Genomic DNA, 17,969 nt, shown 5'->3' on the forward strand with positions numbered 1-17,969 from the left:
TCAGAAGTCCCGTCACTCATATCATAGCTTGATATTATTTTTGCAGATGAATACCACGATGCCTATTTGTTACTATTGTTACCCTAAATCTATGCAATGTCGGCGATACAAATCACGACTTGTAGATTTTATTGTTTTGGCAGTGTTTCTTAGATTTCACATTTGTCTAGAATAAATGTTGTAAAAATACCGAATAATGCCCTGTTAAATTTTGATGACCATGTGTATTTCTTCTGGACATCACTAAACTTTGCTCATGCAAAAACAAACAATAGTGCTCAGACCACTAACAGAGAAGCAATGGACATATCGGAAAATTAACAATCTATAGGGAGAAAGAAAAATAGTTTAAGGAGTTTAGGGAGAGACACGGAACATGAGAGAAACTCGATGCGTGCAGATGAGCCAAGCGAAGAAGATGTCTCTCATCAGCTGACAACCAATTGGCTAGAGAGCTTAGTAACTTAAGTAGATTAGCTCCGTTCGTCCTTTTGATCACGAGCTGGCATTCCCCTTCAAAATAAATCAGTGAAGCAGTGGTACATTGTTACCTACGAGGCAATAATAAGCGGTTGTGATGGTACTACGAGAGCTTGCTAGCACCACTATGTATTTGACAAGTATTAAGAAGAGATAGCCATCGTTGCTCCCTCCCTTGCGCCTTGCTGGTTTGTCTATACTGGAAGCAACATGCAAATTCGTGCGCCGCCGAAGAGAGAGAGAATTAGTTGTACGGGCTATACGCATACAACAAACAAAAGAATAGAGGAGAAAGAGCTAGTAAAGTATAGTTACGATAAATCTGCTAGTAGTTTGGGAATAGGAGACGTCGGGGAAGAAAATATTTGTGCGTGGGGAGACTTGAGCAAGAGGCTGTGGTGGTAGCTTACTCGGGACTAAACTTCAACCTTTTGCATCCCGGCCAACCGGAGAGACCGCATGCATCGCAGCAACGGCCTGTCGCGACACACCACAACATTGTCGACGACAGCTACGCCCTCCTGTGTGTTGCAACAACACATCACATCATCAACTGGAAGCGTCACAACTCTTGCCGAACCTGCCGTCGTCGGGGCGCGTCGGCAATCGTGCGACCTTGAGCATTGTGTCAGCGAAGCACGCGTCCTCCGGCCTTCACTGCATTGCGTGTGGCATGCGCCGACCAAATCGCTGGCACGCGATCAGCCACTAGCTTTCACCCTGGTCAATGGGGCGTAAATTGGCCATGGAATCGGGTCAATCGCCTGCAAAGCGGAAAGAAGAGATTGGTAGGACAAAGAAGAAGAAAAATAGAAGGAGACAATTCAACCTATCGCGTTGGGCCTAATAAAATCCAATAAAAAAGCAAGAAAATCCAAAGATTTGAAAAGAGGGAATCAAAGTGCGGCTTTCTGTTGAGAACTTCCCAAATTTTTCTAAATTATATTGGTTATTTCTTAACATTCAAAAAATAAAAAAATGATTTCATAAAAGTACTTACTTCCTAGGGTATTTGCATGCTGAAATTGTAATTTCCACCCCGCTCTTGTATAAGACTAGCCATGGTAGGAGTAATTTAGCTAGTAACGTACCTACTCTGTTCCAAAATATAATTGCTTTTAGAGATTCCAATATGGACTACATAGGGATCAGGTGTCTACGATGGTTATTCTCAAAATATTACCGCTGAAGGTTTTGAGGATAAGTATCTTGGATTACCGGTGCCTGAGGGTAGAATGAAGGTTGGGAAAAATTTTAGGCGACCAAGGATAAGGCTTTAAAAAGAGCGTCGGATTGGATTGAAAAGTATGCTTCTAGTGGTATAAAGGAATCTCAAATTAAGGGTTTTTGCAAGCGCTCCCAATGTATGCATGGGATTTTTTAAATTTCCAGTCTCCTTATGTGAGGAACTTGCTTAGATTATGAGGAATTTCTGGTGAGGAGACGAAGAGGATTTCTGGTGGGGAGACGAAGAGGATAGAAGAAGAACACATTGGCTAGCTTGGGATAAACTAGCAAGACCAAAATGTCAGGGCGGCATGGGGTTCCGTGATCTAAGGTTATTTAATCAAGCACTATTAGCTAAGCAAGCCTAGAGGTTATTAGTGTACTCAGACTCGTTGTGTGCCATGGCTTTGAAGGCAAAATATTATTCCAATGGTCACATACTAGATACGGTTTTCCGGCAAGCCACGTCGGTGAATTGGCAGGGTATTATACATGGATTGGAACTGTTAAAAAAGGGGTCATATGGAGAGTGGTCGATGGCAACAATGTTAACATCTAGAGAGATAATCGGCTTCCAAGAAATGCAGACCTAAAAGCTATAGCAAAAAAGAAGCGTGCTAGATTGAAATGGGTGTCGGAATTATTCATGAGCGGGACTAAAACATGGGATGAAAATTTGATTAGGAAGCTATTTTTTCATCATGATGCTGAAGAGATCTTAAAGTTACGCATTCAGTCCGTGGGGAAGGGGGATCTTGTTGCTTAACACTATGAGCAAAGTGGTATGTTCTCTGTTAAAAGTGCGTACAAGCTGGCGTCAAATCTCAAGGATTGCAGCGAGGAGACAGGAATTTCCAGCAGTGTGGTTAATGAGGAAAGAAGAATGTGGGATGTTATTTGGAAGGCTAAAGTCCCGCCAAAAAATAGAATTTTTGCTTGGAGAGCAGCGACCAACAGTTTGGCGGTACAGGTAAATAGGGTAAACCATCAACAAACGGTCTTGGGTTTCTGCACTATTTGTGGTGTTCAGGATGAGAGTATTTTCCATGCCCTTGTGACATGTCCTAAGGCGCGTGTGTTGAGTATTTTATTGGGGGAAGTGTGAAATATTCCGGGTGAGGAGTTGTTCAGATTTACGGAGCCGGACTGGCTCCTCATCATGCTTGATCAACTGGGGTCGCCGGTTCGTGAGCAAGCTTTATTTATGTTATGAAGAGCTTAGCACCTGACCAATGACCTGATTTTTGGAAAAGGGAAAGAATTTGTGACCGCCTTTGTAATCTTCATGGAAAATAATACATACTGATGTATGTGGTCCGATGAGTGTTAATGCTCGCGGTGGGTATCGTTATTTTCTGACCTTCACAAATGATTTGAGCAGATATTGGTATATCTACTTGATGAAACATAAGTCCGAAACATTTGAAAAGTTCAAACAATTTCAGAGTGAAGTGGAAAATCATTGTAACAAGAAAATTAAGTTTCTACGATCTGATCGTGGAGGTGAATATTTGAGTTATGAGTTTGGTCTTCATTTGAAATAATGCGGAATAGTTTTGCAACTCACGCCACCTGAAACACCATAGCGTAACGGTGTGTCCGAACGTCGTAACCGCACTTTATTAGATATGGTGCGATCTATGATGTCTCTTACTGATTCACCACTATCGTTTTTGGGTTATACTTTAGAGACGGCTGCATTCACGTTAAATAGGGCACCATTGAAATCCGTTGAGACGACACCATATGCTGTGGTTTGGCAAGAAACCCAAATTGCCGTTTCTTAAAGTTTGGGGCTGCGATGCTTACGTGAAAGCTTCAACCTGATAAGCTCGAACCCAAATTGGAGAAATATGTCTTCATAGGATACGCAAAGGAAACTCTTCGATACACCTTCTATCACAGATCTGAAGGCAAGATATTTGTTGCTATGAATGGATCCTTTCTAGAGAAGGAGTTTCTCCCGAAAGAAGTGAGTGGGAAAAGTAGAACTTGATGAGGTAGGTGTACCTTCTCTCGAATTAAAAAGTAGTTCATCACAGAAATCAGTTCCAGTGATGCCTACACCAATGAGTGAGGAAGCTAATGATGATGATCATAAAACTTCATATCAAGTTACTACTGAACCTTATAGGTCAACCAGAGTACGTTCCGCACTAGAGTGGTATGGTAATCCTTTCTGGAAGTCATGTTACTAGACCATGACGAACCTATGAACTATGAGGAAGCGATGATGAGCCCGTATTCCGTGAAATGACTTGAGGCCATGAATTCTGAGATGGGATCCATGTATGAGAACAAAGTATGGACTTTGATTGACTTGACCGATGATTGGTGAGCCATTGAGATTAAATGGATCTTCAAGATGAAGACGGATGCTGATAGTAGTGTTACTACCTACAAAGCTCGAATTGTCGCAAAAGGTTTTCGACAAGTTCAAAGTGTTGACTACGATGAGAGTTTCTCACTCGTATCTATGCTTAAAGTCTGTCCGAATCATGTTAGCATTTGCCGCATTTTATGAAATTTGGCAAATGGATGTCAAAACTGCATTCCTTAATGGATTTCTTAAAGAAGAGTTGTATATGATGCAACCAGAAGGTTTTGTCATTCCGAAAGGTGCTAACAAAGTGTGTAAACTTCAATGATCCATTTATGAACTGGTGCAAGCACCTCGGAATTGGAATGTACGCTTTGATAGTGTGATCAAAACATATGGTTTTTATACAGACTTTTGGATAAACCTGTATTTATAAGAAAGTGAGTGGGAGCTCTGTAGTATTTCTGATATTATATGTGGATGACATATTGTTGATTGGAAATAATACATAATTTCTGGATAGCATAAAATGATACTTGAATAAGAATTTTTCAATGAAAGGCCTCAGTAAAGCTACTTACATATTGAGCATCAAGATCTATAGAGATAGATCAAGACGCTTGATAAGATTTTTCAATGAGAACATACCTTAACAAGATTTTGAAGTAGTTCAAAATGGAACTGTCAAAGAAGGAGTTCTTGCATGTGCTGCAAGGTGTGAAGTTGAGTAAAGACTCAATACCCGACCACGGCAAAAAATAGAAAGAAAATGAAAAGTCATTCCCTATGCCTCAGTCATAGGTCCTATAAAGTATGCTATGTTGTGTACCAGACCTATTGTGTACCTCATCATGAGTTTGGCAAGGGAGTACAATAGTTATCTAGGAGTAGATCACTAGACATCGGTCAAATTTATCCTTAGTTACCTAAGAGGACTAAGGAAATATTTCTCGATTATGGAGGTAATAAAGAGTTTGTCGTAAAGAACTACGTCGATGCAAGCTTTTACACCGGTCCGGATGACTCTAAGTCTCAATCTGGATACATATTGAAAGTGGAAGCAATTAGCTATAGTAGCTCCATGAGCATTGTAGACAAAGAATATTTGCAAAATACATATAGCTCTGAATATAACAGAACCGTTGACTATACTTCTCTCACAAGCAAAACATGATCACACCTTAGTACTTTTGGGGTGTTAATCACATAGCGATGTGAACTAGATTATTGAATCTAGTAAACCTTTGAGTGTTGGTCACATGACGATGTAAACTATTGGTATTAAATCACATGACGATGTGAACTAGATTATTGACTCTAGTGCAAGTGGGAGACTGAAGGAAATATGCCCTAGAGGCAATAATAAAGTTGTTATTTATATTTCCTTATATCATGATAAATGTTTATTATTCATGCTAGAATTGTATTAACAGGAAACTTAGTACATGTGTGAATACATAGACAAACAGAGTGTCCCTAGTATGCCTCTACTATAGACTAACTGGTTAATCAAAGATGGTTAAGTTTCCTAGCCATAGATATGTGTTGTCATTTGATGAATGAGATCACATCATTAGAGAATGATGTGATGGACAAGACCCATCCGTTAGCTTAGCACTATGATCGTTTAGGTTATTGCTATTGCTTTCTTCATGACTTATACATGTTCCTATGACTATGAGATTATGCAACTCCCGAATACCGGAGGAACACTTAGTGTGCTATCAAACATCACAACGTAACTGGGTGATTATAAAGATGCTCTACTGGTGTCTCCGATGGTATTTGTTGAGTTGGCATAGATCGAGATTAGGATTTATCACTCCGATTGTTGGAGAGGTATCTCTGTGTCCTCTCGGTAATGCACATCACTATAAGCATTGCAAGCAATGTGACTAATGAGTTAGTTGCGGGATGATGCATTATGGAACGAGTAAAGAGACTTGTCGGTAACGAGATTGAACTAGGTATGATGATACCCATGATCGAATCTCGGACAAGTAACATACCGATGGCAAAGGGAACAACGCATGTTGTTATGCGGCTTGACCGATAAAGATCTTCGTAGAATATGTAGGAACCAATATGAGCATTCATGTTCTGCTATTGGTTATTGACCGGAGATGTGTCTCGGTCATGTCTACATTGTTCTCGAACCCATAGGGTCCGCACGCTTAACGTTCGGTGACGATTCGTATTATGAGTTTATGTGATTTGATGTACCGAAGGTTGTTCGGAGTCCCGGATGAGATCATGGACATGACGAGGGGTCTCGAAATGGTCGAGACATAAAGATTGATATATTGGAAGGCTACATTCGGACTCTGGAATGGTTCGGGTCGTTTCGGATAAGTTTCGGAGTACCGGGGGTTACCGGACCCCCCCCCCCCCGGGAAGTTATTGGGCCTTATGGGCCTAGTGGTGGAAGAGAGGAGGCAGGCCAAAAGGTGGCGGGCCCCCTCCTAGCCCAAACCGAATTGGACTAGGGCTAGGGGGGCCGCCCCCTTTCCTTCTCTTCTTCCTCTCCTTCCTTCTTCTCCTACTAGGACTAGGAAAGGGGGGAACCTACTCCTACTAGGAGTAGGATTCCCCCCCCCCTTGGGCACGCCCCTTGTGGCCGGCCCTCCTCCTCCCCTCCTTTATATACAAGGGAGGGAGCACCCCATAGACACACAAGATGATCTTTAGCCATGTGCGGTGCCCCCCTCACAGTTTTACACCTCGGTCATATTGTCGTAGTGCTTAGGCAAAGCCCTGCATCGGTAACTTTATCATCACTGTCAACATGCCGTCGTGCTGACGGAACTCACCCTTGGCCTCAGCTGGACCAAGAGTATGAGGGACGTCACCGAGCTGAATGTGTGCAGATCGCGGAGGTGCCGTGCGTTTGGTATTTGATCGGTTGGATCGCGAAGACGTTCGACTACATCAACCGCGTTACTTAACGCTTCCGCTTTCGGTCTACGAGGGTACGTGGACACACTCTCCCCTCTTGTTGCTATGCATCTCCTAGATAGATCTTGCGAGATCGTAGGATTTTTTTAAAATACTACGTTCCCCAACAATGATATCAAATTTTATCAACATGTGCGCATTCTCATGACATGCCTCCATGTTTGAAAGAATTCAGACACCTAATGCACACTACTAGGGAAAAGCCTAGCAGTAGCGCGGGTATTTGGTGTATCAGTAGCGCGGGGTCCTGCGCTACTGATAAGACACTACATCTAACATGTATCAGTAGCGCGTGTTGCCCCACGCTACTTCTATACATGGATAGCAGCAGCGAGCTTTAGTTCGACACGCTACTGCTAATAGCTGCAGCGCTTTTAACTGGGATGCGCTACTGGTAAGAGCGCGCTGCTGCTAACTTTATTCCCCTCACTACTATTAGTTTTATTAGTTTTTTCTGCATATTTTTTTGTATTTGAATAGGCTTTATACAATAATCTTTAGCATATCATACACATACAAATGTAACCATAGCATCAAATCATGTCATCATCATAATCATCATCCAACATAAAGTGGTCTCTCGTCATCATCTCGAAAATAACAATACAAGTCTCGATTACTTGCAACTACATCGTCATCCATCTAAACAATGATATATGCAAGAAGAGCTATCACTATGAGTGAGAGCGGAACTATGCAGTACATGAGTTTGTATCCCTCTCTCGCATTAGCGTGAACCTAAACTAACTACTGGCTGTCGCTCGGAAACCGAAAACCGGTACACCTGGGGCCTGACACTCCGGCCACTCGTCGTATACTCCTGGCGTTGCACTTCTTTGTCATTGATGATCTATGCACCTGCATCGTCACATGAGTCGATGATATGAAACATACATAGTTGAGCCACAGAAAGAGACAGACTTGGCAAAAATAGAAGCAACATATCATAAGCATAAATAACAAAGTTCATCGTACCCAAAATGCCCTAACCAGAGTGATCTTCTCTAGTCGAGGAGGACGGTTTAATTACATCACAAATAAAGTTTCATCGTGCATAACTCAAAGTTTCGTCATTCAGAAAGTATGGACTAAACGGAAATATTGTCATATATCGACAATCACTCCAACATGTTGTTTCATCCATTCAAGTCAGGGAGATAGTCCCCGAGCTTAGTGAAAGGCTTCAGGTCGAGACGCTAAGCGGCTACGCGTGTTCGGACGTCTTCCCGCGACATTTGCCCTTCCTCGTAGAACATACCTGTTTTGTCGAGGACCTCCTTCGCGATGACTTGGGCAAGTTCATGCTGGATGTGATAGAACTCAGTTCGAAGTCGATGATCCGGGATATCTCCTACGTTCTTTGCCCATTGCAGAATATGGGCATCGCCGGATTTAGGTGACATGCGAAGGTCCTAATGATCCCGTCTGTACTCCAACATGTGGTGTAGGACATAGAATCCATCACTAAGAGAATCACTCGGTTGTTGGATGCAGCAGAAGTCGGTCTTATGGCCGAATGCGGGCCTACCGTCCCTTTTCTTCTTGTCCTTGATCTCTCCACCCCGTACACCGTAGTAAAAGATAGCACTGTCGAGAACAGACTTGATGTGGGTGTAATCCTTTTTGTTCATGTTCCTCGACGAGTCCAAGTAAAGAGCGTGGGAGTATCGGGGGTAAAGGATGATGAGGATGGCGCGCCCGCCGCTGCGCAAAATAAGTACACCTCAAATTAATTAGCCTCCACCATGCAAATGAATGATTGAAATCGAAGGAAGGATATCCGCGTGGATGACTTACAGGGAATGATAAGGCACGATAATCGCCTCCTTGTCCTTATTAGCGACCATGAAATCAACGATGTAGTCCCTCGCGTATTCACGATGCTCTGTGCAAATTGCCAAGATCCTCGTGCATGAAGTACGGGTCAGCGACACACATATAAGGTATCTGCTCAATCCCGATGATGTAGTTCATGTACAAGGCATAAAGGCGGACAAACGTAATATCCAGCTTCTTCAAGTGAAACATGTCGAAGATATAATCGAATCGAAGGAAGAACTTGTCCACAGGGCATGAGTGGACGTATGACCTTTGTCGCGACACATTAACCACATAGAGTGGGTATCCTGGATTTTCCAAGGCGATGAGGCTTTTCTCTCCGTGCAGCACATCCTCATGAAGTCTCCTTAGATTGCCGTGTGTGGCCTCTAACACTGCCTTAGGTAGGATTGGTTCACCGACGACATGCCATTTTGCCGCACCAGGGATAGGTGTACGATCTTGAACCCAAGGCTGCTGAGGCGGCTGGATCATAGAAGCAGCTTTGTTGCCTTTCCTCCATCTCTTCCTATGCTTCTTTCCTAATGGAAGTTCGTCTATAATACGTTCAGCCTCCGGAGGCGGCAATTCATGCACCGACTCATGACACTCAAACCCTGAGTACTCATAATAGGTGCCAGTATTGAGATATTGTTCAGTGTTATCGTCATCCTCATCTATGGCGACGTGATCAGTGTCTAATGGAGCCTCTTCCTCACCCCGTCTGCTATCACCTAGCATGACAGTCGACGCTAATTGGGTAGGTGGGGTGTTGATGTTCATACCTTGCTGAGGCTGCGTGCTCGTGGGTGTGCTCTCGGCCACCTCCAGATGAAGCAGACTCTTTGGCCACAACAGGACCCACCCATTGCAACTACCAAGCCGCCACGGGGTCTCGTCGTCATCCCCCTAGTACCGGAGGAGCCAAATTCTCGTGGCCCGGTTTGACACTGACCACGGAAACCTTGAAGACGTCAGGGGGGATCGGCCGGCTGTGGAACAATGGCGCCTTCGGCTTCATTATCGTCGCCTTCCCTACGTCCACCTTTTGGTCGTCGATGGTGTACAATATGGTGCACGGGGTTACGTCGGCCTGCAAAGACATGTCTGCGACGTGAGACATCCGAAAGGCAACGAAAATGGAAGATTATACATTTATTGAAGAGGGCCGGTGTGACAAATACCGTGAGGGCGTCGAGCTCAGCCAAAGATGAAGCACCGCCGAGCACGTCCGAGACGGAAGACGGGCTGCTATGAGCAGGTGCGGGAGCCGGTGCAGGAGCCGGTGCGGGAGAAGGTGCAGGTGTTGGTGCTGGTGCAACGCTAGTCGAGCTGCCCCCGAAGAAGTCGGCAAGGGAAAAGTCCGCTGCATTTTTTTTGTGGATTTTGCCTGCCCCAATTGAAAACGGCCGAAACCAAGACACTAGACATATCCGCAATCACCTGTTTTGCTGCAGCTACCGCTGTCGCGATTGTCTCAACTGATTTCTTCTCAACCGCAATCTCAACCTTCTTGTCGATGTTTTCTCGAGTTAATCTCCATTTTTCCTTTCTCTCCTCCGTGGTCTCATGGTAGTACTTCTTCCATGTGACGCCGTCTCCGACACCGTGCACGCGTCCATACGACGGCCGAGTGTCCACCGGGAGTCGTTTCAATATTTCAACACCCGGTTGAATGGGGTGTCGCACTTGGGCCTCGCCAATGCCTCAGACGGCGAGTCGCTTTCGGCTACAATCCTGTGCTGCTCTCTCTGCAAAAGGAACAAGGATTGTTTACAAATATGACTAAATGTGCAGTCGAATTGATCAGAAATTAAAATTACCAGCAGTCTCATGAACTCCGTCGTGATCGGGTCCGTCGTGAAAACCTTCTTGACGAAGTCCCAATGGTGTCGTGCCCTGAGGACGTCACGCTCCTGTGGGACGGTGAATTCCACCAAGGGGTCTGGAATGCCCAGACTTTCATGTTCCGCGTCCTCCTTGGCTCATACGGACCTCTTCTCGCCGTAACCACGGCTTCCGAGGTGGTGGCGCCCCATGTTCCTCTATTGAAGCCCCTTCATGTACTTCGACTTTTTTGCAGCTTCGGCCTCGCAAGCCGCCTTGAATATTTCAAACAGCTCTTCTATGATTGTTGGATTATCCTTTACAATCTCGGAGTAGGGTTCCTTTTTGTTGACGATCCGATGTTTCACCCTTGCTTTCCAGGCGGCCAACGTGTCGCTAAACTTGGTCATGGTGTGTTTGTTTATCTTCTTCATTGCCGGGTCCTTATCTGGATTTTTATATTCCTTTTCATTCCGGCCCGGGAACAAGAATATCTGGTGTAGCTTCTTTAGGAGGGAGGGCCTCATATTATCTATCTTCTTTAGTTTCTCATTGTTGATGGTGGCGGTTGTCCATACAATGCATCCTATTTGATTGTCGTAGCATGATCGCGGTTCCTCGGACGCTGTTGGCTCAGAAATGCCGTCGTCCATCTTCGTGACCACCAGTCTAGTAGTCATGAGCTAGTTTAGGCACCGTGGCCTCTTTGCTTTCGGTTATATACTGGCTCCGCTAGTCTCGGCGCCGGTATGCATGTCAGTCTCAGTCCCTGATGCGATAGGTGGACCCAACAACAACATCCGTTGATCGTCAGCAAGGCTCAAAAATTCGTCTGCCGCCAGGTAGACATTGTCACAATCACCAGAACCCTGTCCTTCATCGTTGCTAGCCATGTTTCCTACGATTAAATCTAGTCAATTAATCTAGACTTAATAAAATGAATAATGACATAAAAATGCCTATGTTTTGCAGGAACGTTGACTCCTTCCCGGTGCGGCAAATCCCGGGCACTCGATATGTCCTAGTTTGTAGCACAAGTCATGCCGAAATTCATGGAAAATTTCAGCATGACCTTTGCTAAAAAGTGGCCAAATCAAGCACCTAAAATTTGCCGGAACAGAAATGAATCAACATTCCAGCAGATCATAGGTCACTCGGCTTCATTCCCTGGAAACAACAAAAGGCCACTTGGGCACAATCGAACCACTTCTATGTTGCATATAACAAGACCACTTAAGAATATGTACATGAGAAACTACAACAGTAGATAAACATGAGCAAACACAATTGAGGAATTTCCATATATCATGACCACTTCAAATTTGCATCTCCTAGTGTTTGACACTTCAAGAAAATCTACACAAATCTCATGCTCTTTGAAACTCAATTCAAAAACCAAATATAGATTATATTTAGTTACCTACTGAACTAAATTTTACTCTAAACTAAACCCTACTACCCTAATTAACATCTAGTTAAACAAACTCAATTCAAAAACTAAACCCTACTGAACTAATTAACATCTACATTATCTACTACTTAACATCTATTATTACCCTAACTAAAAAACATCAACTATTAATCCTACTGCCCTAGTTAACTAGTACCACCGCCACTACCAATTAACATCTAGTACTACTACTACTAAAAACATTATCTATGAACCCTACTACTAATTAACATCTACTACTACTGCTAATTAACATGGCAGGAAGAAAATGCAGAGAGAGAGAGGAGGGGTGGGGGCTTATAGAGAGGGGAGAGACGGTGGCGGGGAAGTGCTCGGCGACGGAGGCAGGGGCGGGGAGGGCGGGCTCGAGCAGCGGCAGTCCTGGGCGGCCTTGGGCGGCGGTGAGGTCGAGGGCGGTGGCTGTGAGGTCAAGGGCGGCGATAGTAAGGTCGGGGGCGGCCTCGGGTGGCGGCGGTGAGGTTGAGGGCGGCCTCGGGCGATGACGATGAGGTTGAGGGTGGCCTCGGGGGGAGACGATGAGGTTGCGGGCGTCGACGTCGGCAGGAGACGGCGGCGAAGTGGGGCGACGGCAAATTGAGAAGACGACGGCGAAGTGGGGCGAGGGATTTGGGGAAGAAGTGGTGACCGGAGGGAGGGAAACCGTTGGTTAAGTTAAACATAGCGGTAGCGCGTTACTGAAAAGACGCTATAGCTAAGTTAGCTATAGGGCGTTTCACTAAACGCGCTACTGCTATGCCTTTCTCTTTTTTTCCTTTTTTCATTTATTTTTCTTTACATTTTATTTTTTCCTTTCTTCTTTTTCTATTTCTTTCATTTTCATTTACTTTTCTATTTGCTTTTCATTTTATTTCATTTTCGTTAGCAGTAGCGCCTTTCTATATAAACGCGCTGCTACAACAATATTAGCGGTAGCGCTGTTTCTATAAGACCGATACTACTATATGTAGCCTATCGGCTTAGTAGCGGAAATTTTAATAGTAGCGCTTTTACCGCTAGACGCGCTACTGCTACATATGTATCTGTAGCGCGGTTATCCTGCACGCGCTACAGCTATGTAGCACTAGCGCGCTTTTTTAACAAACGCTACTGCTAAAGTTCTGTGTATAAGGTTTTCCTTAGTAGTGGCGCGTTGCATCATGTTCGGCTAGTGTTTTTATGTTTTTCATCGGGAAAACCCTAGAAAATGCATAAAATGTCATAAATCAATGAAATTTATCATGTATGCTTGGCATAGTGATGCTAGTGTGTGAAACAAAATTGGGTCAATTTTATTGAAGAGCAAAAAGAAATACATCCAGACTTACCCTACCGGCCTACCCGAACGACCACCTTCATGATGTGCTTCTTGACATGCATGTAGTGACACCAAATTTTGCCAGCATGTGGGCATGCTCATGGCAGGCCTCCATGCAAAATTTGAAGGAATATAGAGACCTAAAGCACGTTGCATCATGTTTGGCTAGTCTTTTAGGATTTATTTTTCTCACCGGGAAAACCCTAAAAAAAGATAAATTGTTAGAACCTAGATGATATTTATCACGGATTCTTGGCATGGCAATGCTAGTGTGTAGAAAAAAATGTGTCCGTTTTATTGATGTGAAAAAGTGTATCTAGACTTGCCCTACCAGCCTACCTGAACCTCCACCTTTGAACCTGGTGTGCTTCTTTTCATGCATGAAATGACACCAATTTTTCCAACATGTGGGCATGCTCATGACAGGCCTCCATGCAAAATTTGAAGGAATTCAGACACCGAACGCATATTGCGTCACGGTCGGCTAGTGTTTTGGGGGGTTTTTTCACCGAGAAAACCCTAGAAAATGCATAAAATGCCAGAACTCAATGAAATTTATCATGGATGCTTGGCATGGTTATGCTAGCGTGGCGAAAATTTTGGTTCCATTTTATTGTTGTGGAAAAAAGTGCATCCAGACTTACCCTACTGGCCTAGCCAAACCACCACCTTTGAACACGGTGTGCTTCTTGCCATATATGAAATGACACAAAATTTTACCAGCATGTGAGCATACTAATGGCTGGCCTCCATGCAAAATTTGAAGAAATTCGGACACCGAACACACGTTATGTCACGTTTGACTAGTGTTTTAGGGTTTTTCACCGGGAAAACCCTATAAAATGCATAAAACGTCAGAACTCAATAAAATTTATCATGGATGCTTGGCATGGTGATGCTAGTGTGTCAAAAAAATGTGTCGATATGAGCATTTTTTGAAAAAACAATAATGAAAAAGAAACAATAAAATGGTCGCTAATTGATATATTTTCATTTTCATTTTTCTAGTTAATAGATGTTTAGAAATCTCATAAGCGTTAATTGTTTTTATGTGAGCATGTTTCTAGAAACAAACAATAAACTAACATTTATGTTTAAACGAATAATTTTTCTATTTAATAGATGTTTAGGAATTTAATTATATCAATATGAGCATTTTTGTATATAAAAGACCAATTTTTTGACATATCTATACAATTTTTTAAATGCGAATATCTGTACTTTATGAACAAAATTTTAAAAAGCGAGCATTTTTTGAAATTTTGAACAAAATTTTTTAAGTGTGAGAATTTTTTGAAAAAAAGAAAAAATGGATAGAAAAACAAGAAAGAAATAGTGATAAAAGGACCGGTTTAATAATGGGCCGACCCAGCCGCGAAATGAAGTAGAAGAAAACAAAAAAAGAAGTAAATAGGCACAAACATTAGGATGTCGTTGTTGGTTGGTGTGGTTCTCCTTAGACCAAGAGGTGCGTGCGCAGTTTTTTGAAGTTTAATAAAAAGTGGGTACGATGCCTCGTGCGTGTCACATATGCAGACATGTATACAATTTAATGAAATGATCTTTATGCGGTTTGTGGAGGGGGGTGTACCGAAGCAGGCCTCAAATAAATAATAGTGCTCTGTGAAGTAACACAGAAGCAAAGGACATATCGGCAAATTAACAATCAGTAGGAAGAAGAAAAACAGTTTACGGGATTTAGGGACATGCGGAAATTTGATGCGTCCGGATGAACCCAAGAAGAAGACATCTCTCATTCGCTGACAACCAATTGGCTAGACAGCTTAGTAACTTTAGTATATTAGCTTTGTCCGTCCTTTTGATCACAAGCTGGCATTCCCCTTCAAAATAAATCAGTGAAGCAGTGGTATATTGTTACCTACCAGGCAATAATAAGCGGCCATGATATTAATATGAGATCTTGCTAGCACCACTATATATTTGACAAGTACCAAGAAGAGATAGTAGCAATCATCGCTCTCCCTCTCTCTCTCTTGTGCCTTGTTGGTTTGTCAATACCGGAAGCAATAAGCAAATTTGTACGCAACCGAAGAGAAAGAGAGAATAAGTTGTACGAGGGGCAAGGTTAATAAACAACACTTTGAGACTAGTATTGTAGTATGGGCTACACTCGTACAACAAACGAAAGAAATGGAGCAGAAAAAGCCAGTGAAGTGTAGTTACGATAAATTCGCTACTGGTTTCGGGAATAGGAGACGTCGGGGATAAAACATTTGCGTGTGTGGAGACTTGAGCAACGGTTGTTGGTGGTTTGTCGGGACGGAGGCTTGTCTCAAGATGGGTCAAGGGGAGCGGCGGCGGTAATTTATCGGGACAAAAATGGTCAGTATATAGGCGCATCCACTGTCGTGGTGGAGGGGCTTGTTGGCCCGGCATCTCTTGAAGCACGGGTGTGCAATGAAGCACTAGCTCTTGTCTTGGATCTTCACTTGGATTCCATCTGTGTCGCATCGGAATGCATCGAAGTGGTGAGAAACATTGATTCTAGACCGCCTTGTCGATATGTCACAACTCTGCGAGAGATCAAAGACCAAAGGAACATGTTTCGAGACGTGCTTTTCACCCATGAAGGACATCAGAAGAATGGAGAGGCTCATATGTCTTCATACGGGGCGCCATGTGTGGCTAGGTTCTATGCCCGATATAATCTGTATCCCGATGAATATTGAATGTTAATAAAGGGTGAAGTTTCTGAAAAAAAAAGTTTGCACATGAATACTGTGATGCCTATTCGTTACTCATGTTCCGATAAAAGCCTCTTGCCCCTAAAGCTCTATTGAATGTTAATACAAATCACCACTTTTAGTTTTTCATTGTTTTGAAAGTATTTCTTAGATTTCACGCTTGTCAAGAATAAATGTCATAAAAATACCAAACAATCCCCTATTAAATTTTATTAAATTTTGATGACCACGTGCCTTACTTCTGGACATCACTAATTCACTATACTATGCTCATGCCAGAACAAACAATAGTGCTCAGCCCACTAACAGAGAATCAAAGGGCTATCTGCAAATTAACAATCAATGGGAGAAAGAAAAAACAGTTCAGTGAGTTAAGGGAGAGACCGAGAGAGAGGGATCATGAGAGAAATTCGATGCATCCAGATGAGCCCAAGCGAAGAAGGCACCACTCATTGGCTGACAGCCAATTGGCTAGAAAGAATAGTAACTTAAGTAGATTAGCTCTGTTCGTCCTTTTGATCACAAGCTGTCATTCCCCTTTAAAATAAATCAGTGAAGCAGTAGTACACCTACCAGAAAATAATAAGCGGCAGTGATAGTACTATCACAGCTTGCTAGCACCACTATATATTTGAAAAGTGTTAAGAAGAGATAGTAGCAACCATCGCTCTCTCCCTTGCGCCTTGTTGGTTTGTCTATACTGAAAACAACATGCAAATTCATACGAAACCGAAGAGAAAGAGAGAATAAGCTGTACGAGGGACAAACTCAATAAAGAGCACTGCGAGACTAGTGTTGTAGTACGGGCTACACTCGTACAACAAACAAAAGAAATGGAGGAGAAAAAGGCAGTGAAGTGTAGTTACGAGGAATCTGCTATTGGTTCGGGAATAGGAGACGTCGGGGAAGAAATATTTGCGTGTGTGGGGAGAGCAACGGGCTCTGGTTGTTGGTCATTCGGAACTAAGCATCAACCTTTTGCATCGCGGCCAACCGGAGAGACCGCATGCGTCGTAGCGCACGCTACCGCGACACACCACAGCTCTGTTGTCCACAATTGTGCCATGCTCAGTGATGCACGAGCACATCCCATCATCTCCCCGAGCGCGTCGACAACGGTGTGGCCTTCCGTGTTGTGCTGGCCTTCATTGCATGTGGCATGCGTCAACCACGTCACTAGTACGGGCTCCACTGGCTTTGACCCTTGTCAACGGGTTGTAAATGGGCCGCGAGTGGAATCTGGTCAATCCGACCGCAAAGTGGAAAGAAATTGGGAGAAAAAAAAAGAAAAAAAATAGGAGAGACAGTTCGACCTATTGCGTCGGGCCTGATAAAATCCAAAAAGAAAAAGTGAGCAAACTCAAAGAGTTGAAAAGATGGAATCTGAGTGCGGGTTTCTGTTGAGAACTTCCCAATTTTTTCAAAATTACATTGGTTGTTTCTTAGCACTCGAAAAATTGCGAAACCTTATTTCATAAAAAAAGCAGCACTTCCCTCGCGGTATTTGCATGCCGAGATTGAAATTTCCACCGTGTTTCTTTGTATAATGATGCGTGAAATTGCATAGTCTAAATTCATGCTTTATCAGTGGTTTATTGCTACATATAAAGCGGGGCGAAAGCCTTTTTGGGTATTGCTACATATAGATTCGTATTATTATTTTCTTGTGCGCATATGCTATGGATCACTAGAAATTTGATGGGTGAGTACTAGCATTATTACTAAGCAAATCTTGAGAAACTTTCAATTGCATTATATATTGTTGGTACGTATATTATACCAACAGTAGAGCCATTATTGGGTATAGCACGTAGATGACTAAATTAGATCTACTTTTATATCATAGACATGGTCATGTAGATTCAAAGTGCG

This window comes from Triticum urartu, chromosome 6A (assembly GCF_056163025.1).
Source record: "Triticum urartu cultivar PI428250 chromosome 6A, HENAU_Tu73, whole genome shotgun sequence".
NCBI classification, from domain to species: Eukaryota; Viridiplantae; Streptophyta; class Magnoliopsida; order Poales; family Poaceae; genus Triticum; species Triticum urartu.